The following is a 20131-nucleotide window of genomic DNA, read 5'->3' on the forward strand; positions in this document are numbered from 1 at the left end:
TTTGATATTATATACGACCGCGTCTGCTTGAAATATTTCGTTACGACATTTCGGTCACTATAATACTACTGCTGAAATTTTAATAACGACCAGATATTGTATATCGACGGTTATGTTTGAGATCTTAAAACAACGTGATTCAATAATTTAGGGATTTAAGAATGATTTAATATTAATTATGGCTCAATATAATATTAATAATTCTAATAAGTAATAATATTATTATCTGTGCTCTGATTGCGAAAAATTATGCGTTAATGAGCTCCACAATTAATCGTTCAAAAACTGCGCTTTAAGTGTAATATGGTTTACAGTGTTCACACTCAGTTTACTGCAGGACGCAGGTACATATAGGTACTACTATACCAGCGGTCATATTCAGTCCACAATCGAATTATTTGTTTATTTATACTCAATACACGTAAATGTGCCCCAGTCTTCATATGTACGAGCGCTGAGCCGTCATTATCGAATATGATAAATAAAATATTATTAATATGTACATGTATAATAAACAATTATTAATATACTGTAGGTACCTATATTAATTGTATTTCTAGTATTTTATTGTTTAAAGTTAAACTAAAAGAAATTCGTTTACAACAACACAAAAAAATACCTATTCTATTTCTAAAATAAAAAAATATGAAAACTGTATATTAAATATTCTATACCCTTATAATAATATAGGATAAAGTTTATAGTACACACCGCCGTCGTCTTTTCGGTTGATTTTCTCGAGCTTTCAAGGTCGCCGTCTCTGTAACCACTGCACGACCTATATATAATATATGTATATATATACTACGTTTACACCCCTCACAGACCACTCGGCCACAAAATCGACGCGATTTAACACAACGCTATATGTATAATGAAGACGTCACCTACCACTATTTACAGTATAATTACATATTATTATGTTATAGCCTTATGGGACTTAGTTACGAAGACACCTTTAGGCTGATTTTGATTCAATACAGTACATATTAATATAGTTATTTCAATATTCAATGATATAATCTCTAAACATAATAACACACAAAATTATGCCGTTTATTAACATTATAGTAAATTGAAATAATTATTTTAATTTATTATATTTATTATCGATTATCGAAGAATGTAGGTATAGCAACTTGTACTTACAATTATATAATACTGTCAAATATAGTGAATACATCATTTTAATTTTTGAAAGTAGTTATAACTTTCAGAAGTTCATAAATAAATCAATACAATTTTCAAGGCTTTGTATTAATAATACATATATGTAGGTAGTTAGTATACATATAGCCACATACCTGTAATATATCTTATGCATGTAATAGACAACACTCAAGATTAACTTTGAGTTAAATATTATTTGGGGCTCAATACTATTAAGATTGGTAGAAATCAAAACTGCTTTATTGTTATTTATTATATTTTATTTTATTTAATATAGGTATAGTCATATAGATATAATCTTCACACTGCAAAATCTCGATATTACATAATATGGTTTCGTTCTCATTAGTACATTCTATAGATTTCTTATAACTATATTTACCTACAAGGCAGAGTTGGTTTTAATAAATATTTTCACATCATATTACTTAAGAGTACCTATATATTATTGTTTAATAACTTAAGCAATTTAAAAATGTATCAAATAATAATAGTTGTGTATAGGAAATGGGTACCTATTAATATAACAGTAAAAAATAAATTGTTATAAAAAAAATACATCTTAGTAATATATTATATTTACTATTCAGGTTATAGGGTAGCACAGCAAAGACGATGTATATGGAAAACGAGATCGTATGCGATGTACCTATAATTTGTTTTCGTATGAAATCGACATAATATCTACAGACTACAGTTGATGATTGATATTATAATTATAAAGAATTGTACGTTTATAATATTCTGTAAAATGTATAGCCATTATTACTGCAGGAATGTTCACTTTAAATATTATTTAGATAGCTATAGGTGTACCTACCCAATAATTATATAATATAATATAGCTAGTATAAATGCAGGTAATAATTAATTTGGTTGAACTAATTTTCCGTATAATGACTTGAGTCATACATGCGGTGTGTCAAAAATAAACGTACGATTAAATTATATGGTTTATATAAACTGCAATATAATAATACTTATACAAGTTAGTATTATACGTTTCTAAAGTTTAATTCACAATAGAATCGATGTAGAAATAAAAAAAATAAGGTATGCGCGCATTGGCTGGACATTTTATTAATTGTATGCATCCACCTGAAACCGGATTGCCCTGTCAGTCGATCACATTTATTTAAACATGCTCATATGCATTTAAATAAACCGTTTGACGGTAGGTGCCTACATACATATATATAATATATATAATAGCTGTTTGTGTAGGTATATTATATACCCATAAACGCGTGTGACAACTTCCGGCCGACATTTGGTAGACCAACATATCGTTGGGTTTCAAGACAGCGCAGCGATAGCAATTTGTACGTCAATTCGCCCACAGACACTCTAATTATCTCATTAAATGAGCGTGGGTGTGCTAATCGAATACGTATGTAATAGCCCTCGTTGTGTAGGAGACCTACTGCACACTATGCGTGTGTGTGTGTGTGTGTGTGTGTGTGTGTGTGTGTGTGTGTTGCTATAGAGCATTGTCCTTAATTCGATTACAGACTACCATCATCATCATGGCCACCCCGTTTAACAAGCTATTGAATCATCAGAATAATATAAGAGTGTGGAACCAAATAATAAATGAAATTGTTTGGCACATTTCATGTATAAATTATACATTGCATAGAATCAAATAAACTATGTGCATTGAGTTTGAAATAATTAAAGGTATTTCGCACCAAACCTTTAATGCTTACATATATATATTATATTATTATAGAGTTCAAATAATTGAAAATATACTGTATAAAGCGAAAGTAAAGTTTTTAAGAGTGCTTTAAACTATTTTGCTGATATATTATCTGGCCAAAAGTACTTACCAAATTGTTTGAGAAATTCGTTGTACGAAATTAGTTTTTCTACCATACGAGTAGGTGCAATCTAAAAATCAATTATGAGTCAGTTTAAATTCGCGGGTCTACATATTGCCAAAGTGATTAGACACGTCAACAAGCCTATGTGTCTAACCGATGTGTGTGCCCCGTACAGAGAATATGATATAGTAGCCTAACCCTTTGACTACAACTATACTTTCGCGAATACGCTTTTGTATTATTTACAAAATATGGAATGGAAAACCTCAAACTGAAATATTATTTCGAAAAAAGGTGGGGGTATAATACAGTACTACGCCCGATGAGTCATATTTTAATGCAACAATTAAATTATTAATAATTGGTAAGACCTATACAAATTACCTATAATACATTAATACCTACATATATTATGTAACAGAATTAGGTTACTTTGCTATACATTAACTTGTCAGGGTCCTTTGAGTTAAATTAAAAAAATTAAAAATAAATTTTAGCCTTGGCCAAGAAGCTTTAGGAAATACAAGAGCCTCAATAATATGTTCCAGTTGATCTACACAACTATTATGATACTACGTACAAAATCCAATTGAAAAATGTACCTATATACAATGTTTCTAAAGAGATTAATGTGATCTGCTATAATTGCTATAATAATCGATGTACGTACCTAAAGATATTACTTGATATGCAAATTGTTATACATACGTCATGTTGTTTTCATGTGTAAAACTAGCCATTTAGTCGACTTCATTTATCGATGAAATCTGTTAAACTTTTCACTATAACTACATAAATTATTGTCCACTGTCGTTTCATAAAAGTGCTGTTATATATGTGGTTTAATATTATAATCCACATACATATGGTATATAGACTTGTTGTATATACATATATACATGCACGTATTGTCAATTTTTATGTTCGCGTATATTTGTGCATGTTGGTAAACAGTGAAAATTGAAGTATAATAAAACGTGTATATATTAATATGTACATACAGTATATTATACAACATATTATTAATAAAAACACTATATCGAATTTTACGATTTAAAATTAATAATTATAACGACCTGTGTAAATTACTCGACCATAACAGTAATGTATGCGTACTTGTATACATATATCTATGTATACAGTACGTATGTGTTGGCCACAGCCGGCCATGACATCCGAAAATACACACTGCAGCATCCACGAGCTTTTGGGGTCCTGTCGAATGGCCGCACAATATTGTTAATTGCACTTCATAATGGTTTGTCCATTGTGAGCCTTATTCATCCCTTCCTGCAGACTATACACACACACACATACACATAGCACTACCCCTCTGACCTCGCCCGGCTACAATTACGCTATGTCCCTTCTGTTTACCCCGACTTCCCTCCAATTCTATACACACACACACACACACACACACAGACACACAGTTTAGGTGCGTGCAAAGTCATTAATACAATAACGACGGCCGTTATACTGACCCCATACTGCAGTGCATATACGCTATAGGAACTTCACGAGGTTATATTATACGCGTATATATATATTATTATATTATTATAGTGTTCGCATGTTATATACGGTTTATACCATCATTACGTGTGTATTTACATACAGCGCCTGTTTACAGATGAAATCGAAAGCCATAAGGATCAAACGGCCATATATATGATGTTTTTCAGTTTTAATACCGCACTGCAGTCTACATGCGCATAGTACATATATAAATTGTATAATATGCATAGTTATTAAATAATAGACAACATAAAATAATTTAAGTGCTCGTAACTCAGATTAACAAATAAACAATTTTCTTGTTTGCACGATTATACGCATGCGTATACTAATAGAAAAATAAATGTAAATAACCCTAACAGGTATAATCATAATATTATAATACATATACATGTATATAATATTATAACAATAATATGTATTCTACAGGTTTATTGCTATACTATACAACAGTAGATACCTCTAAAATACTTCCACTTTCACTTTTTTTGTTGTACGAAAAACGATTATTAATTATAAAATGGTTTCAAATGTCATAACTAAAATTGCAGGTAAATGCATGTATGTGTATTACATATCATACAAGAATATTACAATTCAATGTTAATATGTTGTAGACTTGTAGTAAAAAAATATTAGTATAAGTATAGGAATGATATATTGCATGTATAAGAATAATGTATTATGCACTCATGTACTTATTACGATCCGTGGACATTGGACACCATTGATATCGTCTACGGCGTATAATATGTCTACTTGAAAAACTTAATATATTATATTGTGTTTACTATATACAGCGTATTGTAAAAAATATTGAATTGAAAACCATAATCAAATATTTCGCATATTGAATGGATTGTATCGTCTGTAGACATTCGTACATACCTAAACGCTACCTATTCGGGTGTATGCACGCAAAATATGTAAACAGAAATATACCTGCAGTCGTGTTTATTGTCACCGATGTGGGTATAATTCTTATTCAATTTATTCCGTAAATAATTCAAACACCAAAGCTGAAACGCGAAAACACACAAATATAATATCATAATATATATTATATGTGTGCCTATAGGTGTGCGTGTATGCACATTCTACAGTGATTGTATGCACGACAACGAAAATCACTATTTATAATGTTTACGATGACCACGATGTGCATATATATATATACCTATATACCTACTACACACATACAAAACGGCAAACCCCCAACAAACCGATGCTGCATCGGCATAATAATATATATTTATGTATAGCCGTTTCACATATTGTTTGGTATGAAAAAAAACCTCATGTTCAACAAACCGACTTGGGGGTACCGCTGTGTCCTATTGGATTATCAACGGTGGGCACGGATAAAAAATCGTACACACGTACGACTAACAACTTACTTACGGACGAGTTGATTTGGTAAATAAGTATAATTTTTTTTTTTCCTCCCCATTCTCGCAGTAGCTGCGCGTCCCACTCGATACACGCGAACCAGTTACAATGTTCAGGGGTGTATGTGCACATTACGCTTATACTATTGAACATCGTTTATTCATTCCACGTGACCGAATCTGCAGCACGGTGGTGTGTGCCGCTCGCGACTCATAAATTTTACCGACTGCAGTATAACGGCGGTGCTCGTCATCGGCTAGCGACAACAAACGAAGCAATATAATATGTTATACACAACACAATATAATATTGTAATAAAAAAATTAAAAAACGTGTGCGCTTTTTTTACATATACTGGGATTTATTATTGTGCCGCGGAAGACAAGGGAATAATATAATATAATCGCGTGTGTGCTGCTGTATTAGAATCCGAGTATCGATGATCCAAAGACATCTGTGCGTTGATCGCGCACGCTATATATATATGCGCAACGGGAAGATTGGTTTCTGTGACGTGATAATAGTACGGCGCGTGATTAACGACCTGCGTACGTATGTACGTATATATTTTAGGGTGCATAAAAACGTGCGAGCATTGTATTGTTGGCGACAATTCAAAAAAAAAAAAAAAACACAAACCATATGAGTTCCGCAAAGAGGGAAAACGGCTAATATAAAGTTTCGTCGATGTGTATACATATAATGTGTTAAATCGTCGTATATCACGTCATAATATATAACTATCGACATATCATGACAAATCGATCAATATACGGTCAATAAGCCGTCTAATTTTCTTTGTGATAATATCACATGCCCATTACATAATATATGTTATTTTATTTAATGGGGTAATAAATTTGATATAATTTAACAATGTGTGCATCCTTGATTAACACCCATATACACGTGATTTTATATTGGGATTTATTAAATTAATTGTTCTATTTGTCCATGTGGGCGTACTTCGAATAGACTTAATAAGGGTTACATGATATAATATAATGTATGAAGTGTGCAGGGGCCAAAATGGTTTTATTTAAATCGGCAATGAATCATATTATATACATTGAACGCGCATCTAATAAGCGCTCCATACCCATGAATCTATTTATACCTAAAATATAATATATATATTATACAGAAACATAAATCTAAAATTAATACATTTATTACATTTTTAACTTGGTCTCATAATGTAATGATTAATGATGTATTTTGTGTATCTGATAATAAGAGCTTTGATCTTTAGTATCTTACGACATTTTTGTTTTTATGGGATTCTACAGTGTCCTATACAAAACATAATACTAAGCGTAGAATTACGTCATGTTAAGAATAAAATACAATTCGACCATCCAACTTTCATATAATATAAATAAATATATGCAAATTGAGACACCACAAATTTTTGACACTGATTACCAGCTATGATGAAAACATATGTGGTTCTGTTTATTATCTTTGAAATTCTCAATAATTTTTGAAAAATTTTGAAATAACTATCAATAATTGAACTATGTTTTGTTTTGGTTTTATTTTATTAAGAGCTATTGGCTTAAGCCATTAAGTTTGACTATTATAATTGGACTAAAATTGGTAAATTTGTCGAATCTTGAAATGTATTTTTGTAACACGCTTATCAACAAATTTATTTGAAAATATGGAAAATACAAACGTTAAGCGCAAATTAAAAAAAATAGTATTGTGAGCCAGTATTTATGAAACATTGAAACATTAACTTAAATAGAAAGATATGTGGAGGAATGACTTATTTTTGGATTCTATTATTGATTTTGAAATGAATAGTCCAAATTTTGAACTGACTGTAGTTTTAGTGTGATAAAATGCACGAGGAACGAGTTTTGTACTTATATTTTCAAGTTGCATCATATTTTTACTTTTTAGGTCCGACGAATCTCGCTATCCAAACCGAGGATTACGATTTATGAAGTGATGACGGGGCATTGGGACAATAGCACACAAAATATACAAAATTTCTTGTGACCTATATTATTCATATAGGATTATTGCATGGATTTGATAGTTATATATTAACATTATTAAATGCATCACTTCTAGTTTCTATAATTATCATTTTGAATTTATTATATTTATATGATACTGAGCTATGTAATATCTTTATTTTCGTAAGTGAATGATCGATGCTTTGTCTTTTTGTATATATATATTTTATAGATATAAGTACACAATTTTTTTTTCGGGAACCCGTGGCAACATAGGCCATTGGGTGTATTATTATATATTATTTGGGTTCGTTAAATCCAAGTTACCTATTGGTGAACATTCAGATGCACTGTTCTTTGATTTTTAGTGGGTAAATCATACATGCAAAATAGAATTTAATAAATTTATAAGCATAAAGTGGACAAGCGTGATTCAAAAAATCACCCACCATTATATGTTTATAAAAAAGCATTATTGTTTGAACCCTGATATAGTATGTTTTAAAAAAGCACGGGTATGCCTGCACCGGTGTCGTGTTATTTCCGACAATTTTGCTAATCGTGACATTTCAGACGATTTTTAAAAACCTGTAATTTTATTGTACCGTTTCTGATGATTTTAAAACCAGCTAGGTAATCAAGTATCAGGTAAAGCACAGTTTTATGGCCAAAATAAATTTCTATTTGTCAAAAAAGCTATATTTTTTTAGTAATGATACTTCTAGGAGTGGTACTATAAGCAGTTTATCCCAAATATAACATATTTACTTTCATGTTGACAATGGAAATTATTCTAATAACACACTCACAATTTACCTATATTATGTAACCCTAATTTTACCTGTCCAAAAGGGGGACACGCCTTTCTTTAATTTTTTAAGAATTGTCAATGCCAATTGGATACTATTATAATTTTCACTTCAGAACTGTAATAGGCTTAAAGCAAACTTTATATAACAGCACGCTATAGGGAGGTTATACGCATAACTAAAATCGTGATCTAGAAAGTATAGAATTGGGCCCTAACAGGAATGGTTAAATAATAATTCGATATTGTAATGTTCTAATAATTTTTTAGATTCTGAGCGGAGCGATGAATGTATTGATTTTACAATGATGTGTGTTTTTATATTTATTTATTATTTTTTTTTTTTTCGTATCTGTCTATCATCACGGTTTCCAGCAGTAAAAGTGATTCGATTTTCTTCAATGGCAGATTTTACTGGTATAGGAAAGTGAATCTAGTTGGTGCATTCAGGAGGTCAAAATTTAAAATTCCCACTAGTTTTCAAAAGCAACAGGAAAAACAAACAAAAAATTAAGGAAGCACTGGAATTTTTACGCAAAACCATTTTTTGAAAAAATCGATTTTGGTTTTTAGTGTAACTCTAACAAAAATGACCGTAGATACATGCAATTTTCACTGAATATTTTTGTAAGCATTTTCTATGTACCGTATAATTTTCATAATATTTTGATTTGTGTTGAACTATTTATAGGCAAATGAAGTGTTCGATTAAAACTTTTTTTTTTTAAGCCCAAGTCGATAAAAAAATGTTTGCTCTTTCAAAAACTTGAAAAAGTAATACAAGGTTCTTCATAAGTTGTTGTTAATGGAAATTATGAAAAAAGTTATGTTTAAATCCACAATAATTTTTATGAGCGTTTAAACTTAGAATTTTGACAAAATTCGTAAAAATCACGAAAATGAGCAAATAATACTTAGTAAGAAATTCATAAAAAAATTGTTATTTATTACTAAGATTTAAAAATATTTAATAAAAGATTCCTCACAAGTTTGTCTAAAAAAATATTTAATCGAAAAGTCAAATTAAATTGTTATTAGCTTTTGAAGTTGAAATGTTTATAACATTGGATATTCACTGGATTTTTCTCGTAGCGATTTTCTTATTTTGTTGTAATTCAAAAACGAATTACTGCAGACAATTGAAATTTACACCAAATATTTATTTCATAAATTCATATACTTGATAACATTTTAAAAATATTTTGACTCGTTTTAAGCTGTCGATGGACATTTTCAATTTTCATTTTTTTTCTATAAATGTCAATACAATTTTATTGGTTGGGGCAAAAAGCATGAATACAAGACTCTTGATAAATTGTTACAATAGCAGTTGAAAAATATTAAAAATCCATAGGCACGATTTTTTTATAAGCATTTAAAGTTCAAATTTTGACAATATTTATCAAATTGAAAATTGAAAATAATTTTGTAGTTGAAAATGTATACAAATTTCAATTTTTAAAGCTAGGGACTGAAAATTTAAAACAAGGTTCCACTTTGGCAGTGTCCGGGAGATTTTGAAAAATGTTCCGGAAGTTTTGTGATCGATCTTGTTTCGGTATAATACAATTATAATTATTGTATAAATTCAAATGTATGTCCATCATCTATATGTATGATATGATAGTACAAAGAAAAATAGGTACCACCCGCAGAGGCGATCGTGCTATTACAGCTAGTGTTGAAAATACACTCCGAAAGTGTATACGTATGGTACATTACAACTAAATACAGAAGTCTGGGACATGGCGTTCCGGATGCCGTTTCGAATCGGTGTCAACCAAAATCCTGCAACAAAACGTATTTTTTCTCGAAAATCCCACGAGATTAAATTATTAAAAACCCAACATTGTGTTTCCGATCTCACCGTATACAGATATAATAATGCCTATATTACCCATACATAATATGTATACTCATATAGGCATACAGCCATATATAGGTATAGGTACACCTTGTGCGTGACTATACCGCGAGTATACACTCTGCTCGCACTACGCATAGGTATAATGTTTAATATATTGGTATATACAGGTATATATAGGTATCAAACGCGGTCCCCATTATTGTGCTCGAGTGGATACCGAGAAATTCGACATAATCGTCGGCCGTCTGTCGGTTGACATTTCCGTTGCGACACACAATATAGTCGCGATCGGCCCGCTATATACGCCACAGCCGTCGCCGCGACCGTAAAACGATACGCCGCCGGGGCGGTTTTTGGCTCGCGAGATCTCCTCCGCGGAGGCAGCTGCGAGCGTATTAATAATAACAATAATATATCGATATCCACACACAAAACCTGCATTGTGCCCCCTCCCCCTTTCAGTATTTATATATTATATAATATTATATGTTTACCCTCATGGGAACTCGGTCTTTCTCTCTATACATATTTGTGTACATAATTTATATATATATATATACTATGACACTATGTGCTTGTGTTTGTGTGCTGTAGACCCGTCGACGCTGGTCGAAAAATATACTCATCTCCGGACCCTATTTACACACATATAGTATTATACAGAGTGATAGATGAATTTAACTGCAGCTATATATAGGTACCATATTCTTTTTTAAATCAGTTATTGTATTATCAGAAAAAAAAATATGTATCGTACCTATACAGCAGGTACCGTTTAGTGTTTATAGTATAATGTTGTGTAACACTATATTATTTTTACATACAAATCAATTGTCTCACTATTTTTTATCTTAGTGGTTATTATGTGTGTTGTTTTTTTTTTTTTATATTATGACTTTATACCATACCTTTTTTATTTCAATATTGGAAGTAGCAGGATAGGTTGACTTTTCAAAAAATAATGATGTATCTACATCGCATCGGATATGGAATAAATTTAGTTAACAATAATCATTCTGCTTTTACTATCCAAATTCAGAATATAGTTTGTCAAAAAAGGTAAAAAAAAAACTCGCTCTTGGGATAATAAAAAATATACTTCATAATATACTTTAATGATCAAAGTGAAACATTTTTTTTTTCAAATACCTACACGATTTATCGGTTATCGGCTTTGAAAAATAAGTGTACCCTCCAAATAGCCAGTAAAAATCCTAAATCAGCTAAATGGATCACTCCGTATGCCCCTTATTTAACGTAATGCGTATACTTACATGTATAATATTATAAGCGTATAATGCAGCCGTACGGCACACGGCAATACTTCACAAGTCGCCACTTGCCGTCGCCGCCTTGTACACTCCGCTCGAACATAAATCATCGTGAAGTGTGCCTCGTGTGCAGCGGTGATATATATATAATAATAATAATAATATAATAAAATATGATAATAGAGGCGATACCGACGGACGGACGTCTCGTTGCGATGATGACGAGGCTACTAAGATTTCGTTTCTTCTGTTTTCGGACGTCTGGGGAATATACGCGCCGGTGTATGCACAACAATATGTATAGGTACATAGATAATAATATAACAAATGTATATGTGCGTGGGTATTATGATATCATATTATATAATTTTATAGGTACCTATACATACTATTCTTATATTATTATTATTATTATTATTATTGTTACTATTATACTCACATAGCACGCGTGGGCTCTTGTTATAGATACAGACGGCCGGTGGCATTGTACACAATACTATACATATTTACATCGCAGAACTCGCTGCAGCGACTCGAATCTCGAAAAAGTGCGCATATGCCATATATATTATACTAGTGCATACTACCTATATATTGTACTCGCGGCCAGGTCTTTCTTTAAGTGTACATAAACGTATAATAATAATACTATACACCTATGTGCATATGCATACAATACATACCCTTTGAAGAACACCGGCGCTTATTGTTTGCCCGTTAATAACGGGGCGGGCCACCCTTGAAATCCATTAGGCTCGCCGGGGTTGTTTTCTTTTTTTATCGCGGCGCATGCAAAATGCGTAAAAAATTCATACGTCTTGTTATATGTATGCGCGTTACATACACGTTTCGTGAAAATGTATATCATACCTGCTGCCGAGCGCAGAGCAACGCGATGCACGTCATATAGCACACGACGTAGGTGCCTATATATTAATATGATCTACCACATATATATGACTGTTATACACGTTCCACAGGTATCATTATATACGTATATATAACATGTATGCTTATAATTCATGATTAAAATGTGTTTTGCGTCTGAATCCCAAGCCCGCGGAACGAAAGCGACCGGATCAAAACACACGTGGGCGCGAGCCCTCGGGTCGGCTGCAGCTGCGGTCTGCGGATATCATAGTAATAATAATATTATGTAATTATAATTTTCCGTCGTGATCTCTCGATGATGGATCGGTGGAAAGTGTCGACGCTATTACCGCCATAATATAATATACGAGTATCTACTCATTTACTATAGCACGCATGCTGCAGTGCATTGCAGTGTTAGTATTTTTAATAATTCTCATGACATTATTTTGTGCAAACAACATTTTTGAATTAATAGCCATAGATATTATAAACCATTTGATTTTTTTTTCCAAATAAATTATCAAACTATTATTATTATATGGATTATCGTGATTCGTATGGTGTTTCGACGGATATAAGTTATGATATTATCATTATTATCACGGTTGTTGCAAATTGTACAACATCTTAGTATTTTGTTTGGGAATATGTCATAAACAGAGTGAAATATTTTGTATTAAAGTTATACTCAGAAAAAAATCATACTTAAAAGTAAAATCAAAGATATTACAGCTATGGTAATAAATTCTGTTTTTGTAATACTTCTGTGAACGCGTTACAACATATCATTTATTGGTGTTGGAAATTTAATGAAACAACTATAATAATATTCAGCCTTAATGTTTTTATTAACAAATAACAATGGTTCAATAAACACAGTAATATAAAATGTATAACTATTGAACTTAATGAAAGTAAAGTCTAAGAAATTAAAATATACCTTGTTAAATATAATATGAAGTACCTGATTTAATCTAAATTAAGTAAATAGGACAAATAGGTAATAACTAGTAAGGACTACCTGTATGATATGAATAATAGGTAATAATTAATACTAAGAAAATCAATTTCATACAATACCCATTTACTTTAATTAAGGTTTTTATCAGATAATTTATTGACGTATTTTCAACTTCATTAGACGTGTATTTACACATCACATATCAGTGCACAGTGCATCCGTCCTCCCTAAATTTTTTTTAAGCTATTACACAGCTTTTATAGCGAGCCTGACGTGATGACTGAAAAAATATTTTTTGTAACGTAAGGTGTGGCCGTAAGTCGTAAGATCTTATTTTTTTCTTCTTTTCGGCCACCACGCTTAAAAAGTATAACTTGAATAATTAATATCATACAAAAATACATGAGACATTGCTACAAAATTGCTATGCAATAGCTTCACCGCTGCAGTCCCCGAGTGTTTTATTTTTTAATACGGTTATTTAGATTATAACAAATATTAATATCATAAAAACATCAGCAAGTATTATACAGGTATAATACAACTATGATAAATTATCATCTCAACCAAGATTAAGGTCTATGGATAACATTATCACGCTGGCTGTAGTCTTAAAAAGTTTAAGAAATTAAGTAAGCACCTAAAGTTTCAATTTGTTTTTGATTATTCTAGTTAAAGTGCAGAAATCGCGTGTTTCCTACAATTCCGAGAATAGTGCATGGGAAGTCAAAAAACACAGCTGATTACAATATTCTTAATAATAATTACTATACACTTACCACTTATAAGTATTAGGAGTTTCTAATTGTTTGTGTCCGTATTTAGATGGCTTCCTTTCTATTTTTTTTTTTGTAAAAGGTTCAAATCAAATTTAGACATTTTAACTTCTTTGTTTTGCTTGACAGTATATTTGATTATGTTAAATTGGCTCGTAATTTTTATAAGGAACATTTAAATGAAATTGGATGATGTACATCCATACTAAAAAGATGATTTGAGTTATGGCAAGTGAAATGGAAACGGATAAACAACTTGTTTAATTTATATATTAATCGACTGGATGCATTAATATATTTCCTTGAGATATATAATCTTTCTAATTTTAAAACAGTAGTAAAAAATGCATTCAATTTTACTTGTAAAGACAGCTTTAGCTGAAAGAATAAGCTATACTATATATAGTCTGAAGCGTATCAAAAGCATATTTGAGAAGTTATGTTTTAGTGAATTTTGATAAAATGGTTTGAAACTACTAATATATTTAAGTATATTGTTATATTATAAATTTGAAGAATAAATATGTTGTAACTGAATGGTCACAACAACAGTTATACTCATAATGTACACAGATTAAACAAAATTAAAAAAGTAGGCAGGTTCCTACTACCTACTATAACTATATAATTATATATTGATTTTATATTATATAGTCGAGAAGTACATGATTTATGAACACAGTTATTGGTTTTTGTCTGAATTAAAACGTAATCGGTAAAACATTTTTGTTGAACGGTTCAACGATTATTAAGTTTAAAATTATTGATTGAAATTCGAGAATAAATTACAGTACCTATTATAGTTTATTGCCTATATAATAATAAAATGATGGTATCATAACTATTATAGTTCACCCTCAAGTAGGAAGTATCCCATGTCCTCATATTTGACACAGGGATTGACGGTTTCAATTAGTCTGCAGTATTCGATGGTTATCGCTTATCAGGCATGCGACTCGACGGCGTACGTTTAACGAATAAGGCTTGCATGTCGGATAATAATAATAATAATAATAGTTTAATGAAAAGTTATAGAACCTTCAGTGTTTAAGCTGGTTCAGATACTTTTTTCATCATTTATACATGTCCTATCGCTCGTCCACTTCCTCCGATCCTCATCCACTACTACAAAGGACCCCCTGTATAAACTACTCTATGTCTATATATATATTGAAAGTTTAATATGTACACGGGGCTAAATTGGACTCGTGCGCGAATGCGATGGTATCATTTGAATAATGGTATGCTCTCTTGGACCGCCACTATATATATATAATAATATATACATGAGTGTATATGTGTGTGTGTGTGTGCATATGCACTATGGGTGGTGCGGGTTTTTGTAAACAATGCGACAAGTAGGGACTGTGGAGTGGGGGTAGTAGGTTGATGATGACACGGAACTGGTGCACGCCGGACCGGAAGTAATGCGGCCATTGTCCAAAGTCCAGCGTGAGAGACAAGCGGGGTAAAAGGGGCAAACTTTGGCAAACAATGCACAGTCCCCCTTCATCCCCTATACCGTAACACGAGAGTCACCTGTCCCGCGATCCACACTGATTGACAACCAGACAGTAGTTATTATAATATGAACGTAGCCAATTTTAAATAGCAACACGATATATTGCGTGAAGTTATAGGAAGGGGGATAATATAACATTGGAAACTTCTCGGTCGCCATTTTGGGTAAGTTTCAGTGGTTTTTTAAAGGTAATAATTTCACAGGCTTGTGTATAAAAAAGTTTCAAATTATAATATCAAAATACCGCACTGTGTTATCGTTCGATTATAGAAACGCAACATTATCGAATAAATATAATATAACCCAACGATAGTTTCATTTTAAAATACTTAAAGAAAAACAGTGATAGGTATCTTCATATAACTTTTCCAGAACATTAGTTTTTTAACATAAATATGTGTATTAATATTATATAATATAACGATATTTAAGCTTATATTTTACATATTTTTTGATTTTGAGATTCTGAGCTGAGCGAAAAGATATATATCAAAAACAAATTGGAAAAGTCACACACACAGCTTTTGAAGTTTACCGTGAAACTGAAAAAATTGTTTTTCTTTACACATGTTTGCCATTGGTTACATCTTACAGATTATAATAGTTATAGTAGAAGTGAATATTTTTTGTGTATTAATTGTTTTTTTTTGCATGGTTATTGGGAAGATGAAGTAACAATTCAATAATTGTCTCTACTCCGAATAAAAAAATTGTAGGTATCTTAAGACATATATGAGAGTTACAAGTATGTTTGTAGCTGACGTACTCAAAAAAGTACTTGACCGATGTTATGAACATTTCAAATTATATTCGGAGTTATCAGGAAAGTTTAGAGAGTAGTTTGAACTACTTTCAATTTATATACCAAGTGCTATATTCAATCTGCCGCAGGCTTATTGTACATATCTGTAGAATTAGTTCACGAAGTGAGGTACACTGACACCATTTGGCCCTTGAACTGAGGTATACTAAGGTAAGTTAGACGAATAGATACATCTATTAAGCACTATATTTTATATATTTCATTTTTTTCACTTCTGAAGTTGAGTGTACACAATTTATAACGAATTTTGGTTATCCAAAGAAACCAAAGTAAGCAGACAAAGACACTATGGTACCGTTTTCAATAAAATTTATATTCATACATTTTCGAGACTTGGAGGGTGCTTATAGCTTGTTCTATTGGCAGCTTAAACCTAAAGGGTAGCTCACACTTACATTTATATTCAGCTCATAAAAATAGAATATAATAATAAAAAAAAAATTTTTTGCTTATTTAAATGGTAGCCATTAATATCATATTACTAAATTATAATTACCTAGTAAAAATATGACACATCCATTTCTTTACAAATAAATTTATAAAAAAAAACAAATCTTTGGCACGGGCAACAAATCAAGATAGACGACACGTGCTTTTTAATTCTAAAATTATTCTAATTTACTATTCACATATTTTTCTGAGTTTGTTAAACTTAACTGATTTGGTCTACACAATGTAATCTTATTTCTGATTTTCTAGTCAATTTCGAGACAATTTTAAAATTTAATTGATTTCACTAGAATAATGGATAGTAGGGCAACATGCTCGTTTTCTGCTCATGAAGAATCAACAAACAATTTTTTTGTTACGTGGGTACTAAATTTCAATACAATTTATTTAGGTTTTTGGCCACGTGAACGTTGACATTTTCCTCCCCAAAAGGTGTTGAAAGACAAAATATAAAGTAAAAGCACACATTCTATAGCGATTTTCTGAATTAGAAAGATGGTGTATTTTGTAATTAAAAAATTGTTTAAAACATTGTAAAATTGTAGAAGGAGAAAAAATAATTAAAACGGATTCTATTTTAAACTTGAATCAACTCAATTTTTTTATTTAAAATTTAAAATTAAAATAATGTTTATGCTTATTTTTGTTTATTTGGATATTATAACCTAGATTTTATTACAAAAATATATAGAATTATATTCGTTTATTAATTATTATGGTATTGCCTATTAATTGTATTGATTTATTGATGGTAAATATAGTTTAATTTAATGTGATTAGTTGTATAATATACTGCCCTAAGTATTTAAGTAATTAATTCAATTATTTTTATAGTTTCGTTATGGTATCCAAATAAAACAAGACATTTATACAATTCACGTATAAACTACTTCTTAGATGTTTCTACAGTTTTTTTTTGTCCTTAATAGTAAACCTACACATATGGTGGCAATCTATAGTTGATGGTTTAGTTGATAAATTGAGATTTAGCTCAATGACGACGAAAATACTCATCACAAATTCACAACAGTTATGTTTCGTACTTGGTGAAAAGTTATAAATAGCCCGAATAAATATTATATTCGTTTAAATAAACCACACGTAGGACTGATGTTTGAATAATAATTAATAAACAAATATGATATGACGTGTAATGAATATACCTTGTAAATAGAAAATTAAAGCACTGAACAAGATTAAATTGAAGTTATGTGCAAAAGTATATTTCTGTATTATTGTACATAAAAAAAAAAATCGCGTTTGGGGAAAGATTTTGTTTTAATTTATTATTTAAAAAAAAATGTTTTTGATTTCCCGACCGTGCACTTTGATGAGGTTTTACCGACAGATCTGTGCACCGACTTCCACTCGAATTCAGAGTATAGGAGAGAGTGAAAGAGAGTGCGCGGGACGACGCGTCTCTGGGGACGAGTGTATACATATATTATACAGAGAAGGGAAGAAAAAATTGTAAAAAAAAAACAAAATAAAATAAAATAAATAAGCATGTATATCGCGTTGCATTGGCAATATCGCCGAAATCTCTTGCACACAGCGTACATTAATAACAAGGGTTCCGCCGCCACTGATCCAACGTTTTAGATAGCGGGCGGAACAAAGCGGCTCGGAGAGAGAGCATAATATAAAAGACAAGAAGATCAGCCGCCGTTCGTTCCTGTACAGCACACCGCGGGTCGGTGGGTTTGCGGGTGGTGGGCGAGACTGCAGTGGAGAGGAGTCGTCGCCTTTTAACCATTTCAAAGTGTGCTGTATGTGTGTGCGTGTGTGTATGTGTGTGTGTGTGTGTGTTAGGATGTGTATAATACTACACACTCTATAATACTGCTTTGGGGATCGACACATCAATGGCCACAAAAATGCTTACGCAAAACGTTAATGGCAGAGAGAATAGACGCACGCAGACGACAGACTTTTTCTTCTTGCTCGTCGTGATGTCATCCCGCCGATGTTTCTCTCTGCGCCGCCCGTCGGTCCCACTCATCTCTTCGTCTGGTATTCTTCCCACACACGCGCATGCACTTATAATCCCGAAGAGAAAATAAGGGACGTTTATAATAGGTCTTAATGGGGGGCTTTAATCGTCATCGTCCGATCACCTCGACGTTGTCGGTGTGTTTTTCCATTTGCCAACTTTGTTTATTTTTACATCAACAATTCCACGAGAAGAAGGGTCACAGAAATGTGAAAAATCTAACAAAAACTCTGATTTTTACATTTTCTCTCATACAATATGTTAATTTTTTTTATGTATTGTGACGTGATGTACCTACTCTTTTAAATTATATATATAGGTATACACGCAATAATAACTGCGTCATACATTTATTATTATGCGCAATAAATTAGTTATTATTTTAGTATTATTATCTATGTTATGATGTATTTGTAAGAATATGAAAAGTGCCTTGTTTATATTGAGTTTGATGATATTATTATAATTTAAATTTTAAATCTAATACATCTGATATATTTATAATTGATTACATACACTCACTAATCGTCGGTAAATATCTACCTTATTTACACGAATTATAGTGTAATTTAAATATATTATAATGGGAAATTAGTACAACAATTATCAATATGATGCATATAGCCAATAATGATGTGAATGATTGATTGTAAATAATAAAATGATTTATAATTAATTTACTCCATAATTAATAATATTACGTATTAATTGAAACGATCAATATTGTCATTTGTCACTTATTAATTGTATGGAAATAATTATTTAATTCTATTGGCTGAGAATATTATTATCAAGTCCTTTTTCCTTCTTGTACAGTGGCACCCAGACGGGTTAGCAATTACTGCAACAGCATGTGCTCTCGAGTGGGGAGGGTATAAATTAGTGGTGACACAGGAAAGTTTATACATTTATAATAT

Source organism: Myzus persicae, unplaced genomic scaffold (genome assembly GCF_001856785.1).
Source record: "Myzus persicae strain clone G006 unplaced genomic scaffold, MPER_G0061.0, whole genome shotgun sequence".
Taxonomy (NCBI): domain Eukaryota; kingdom Metazoa; phylum Arthropoda; class Insecta; order Hemiptera; family Aphididae; genus Myzus; species Myzus persicae.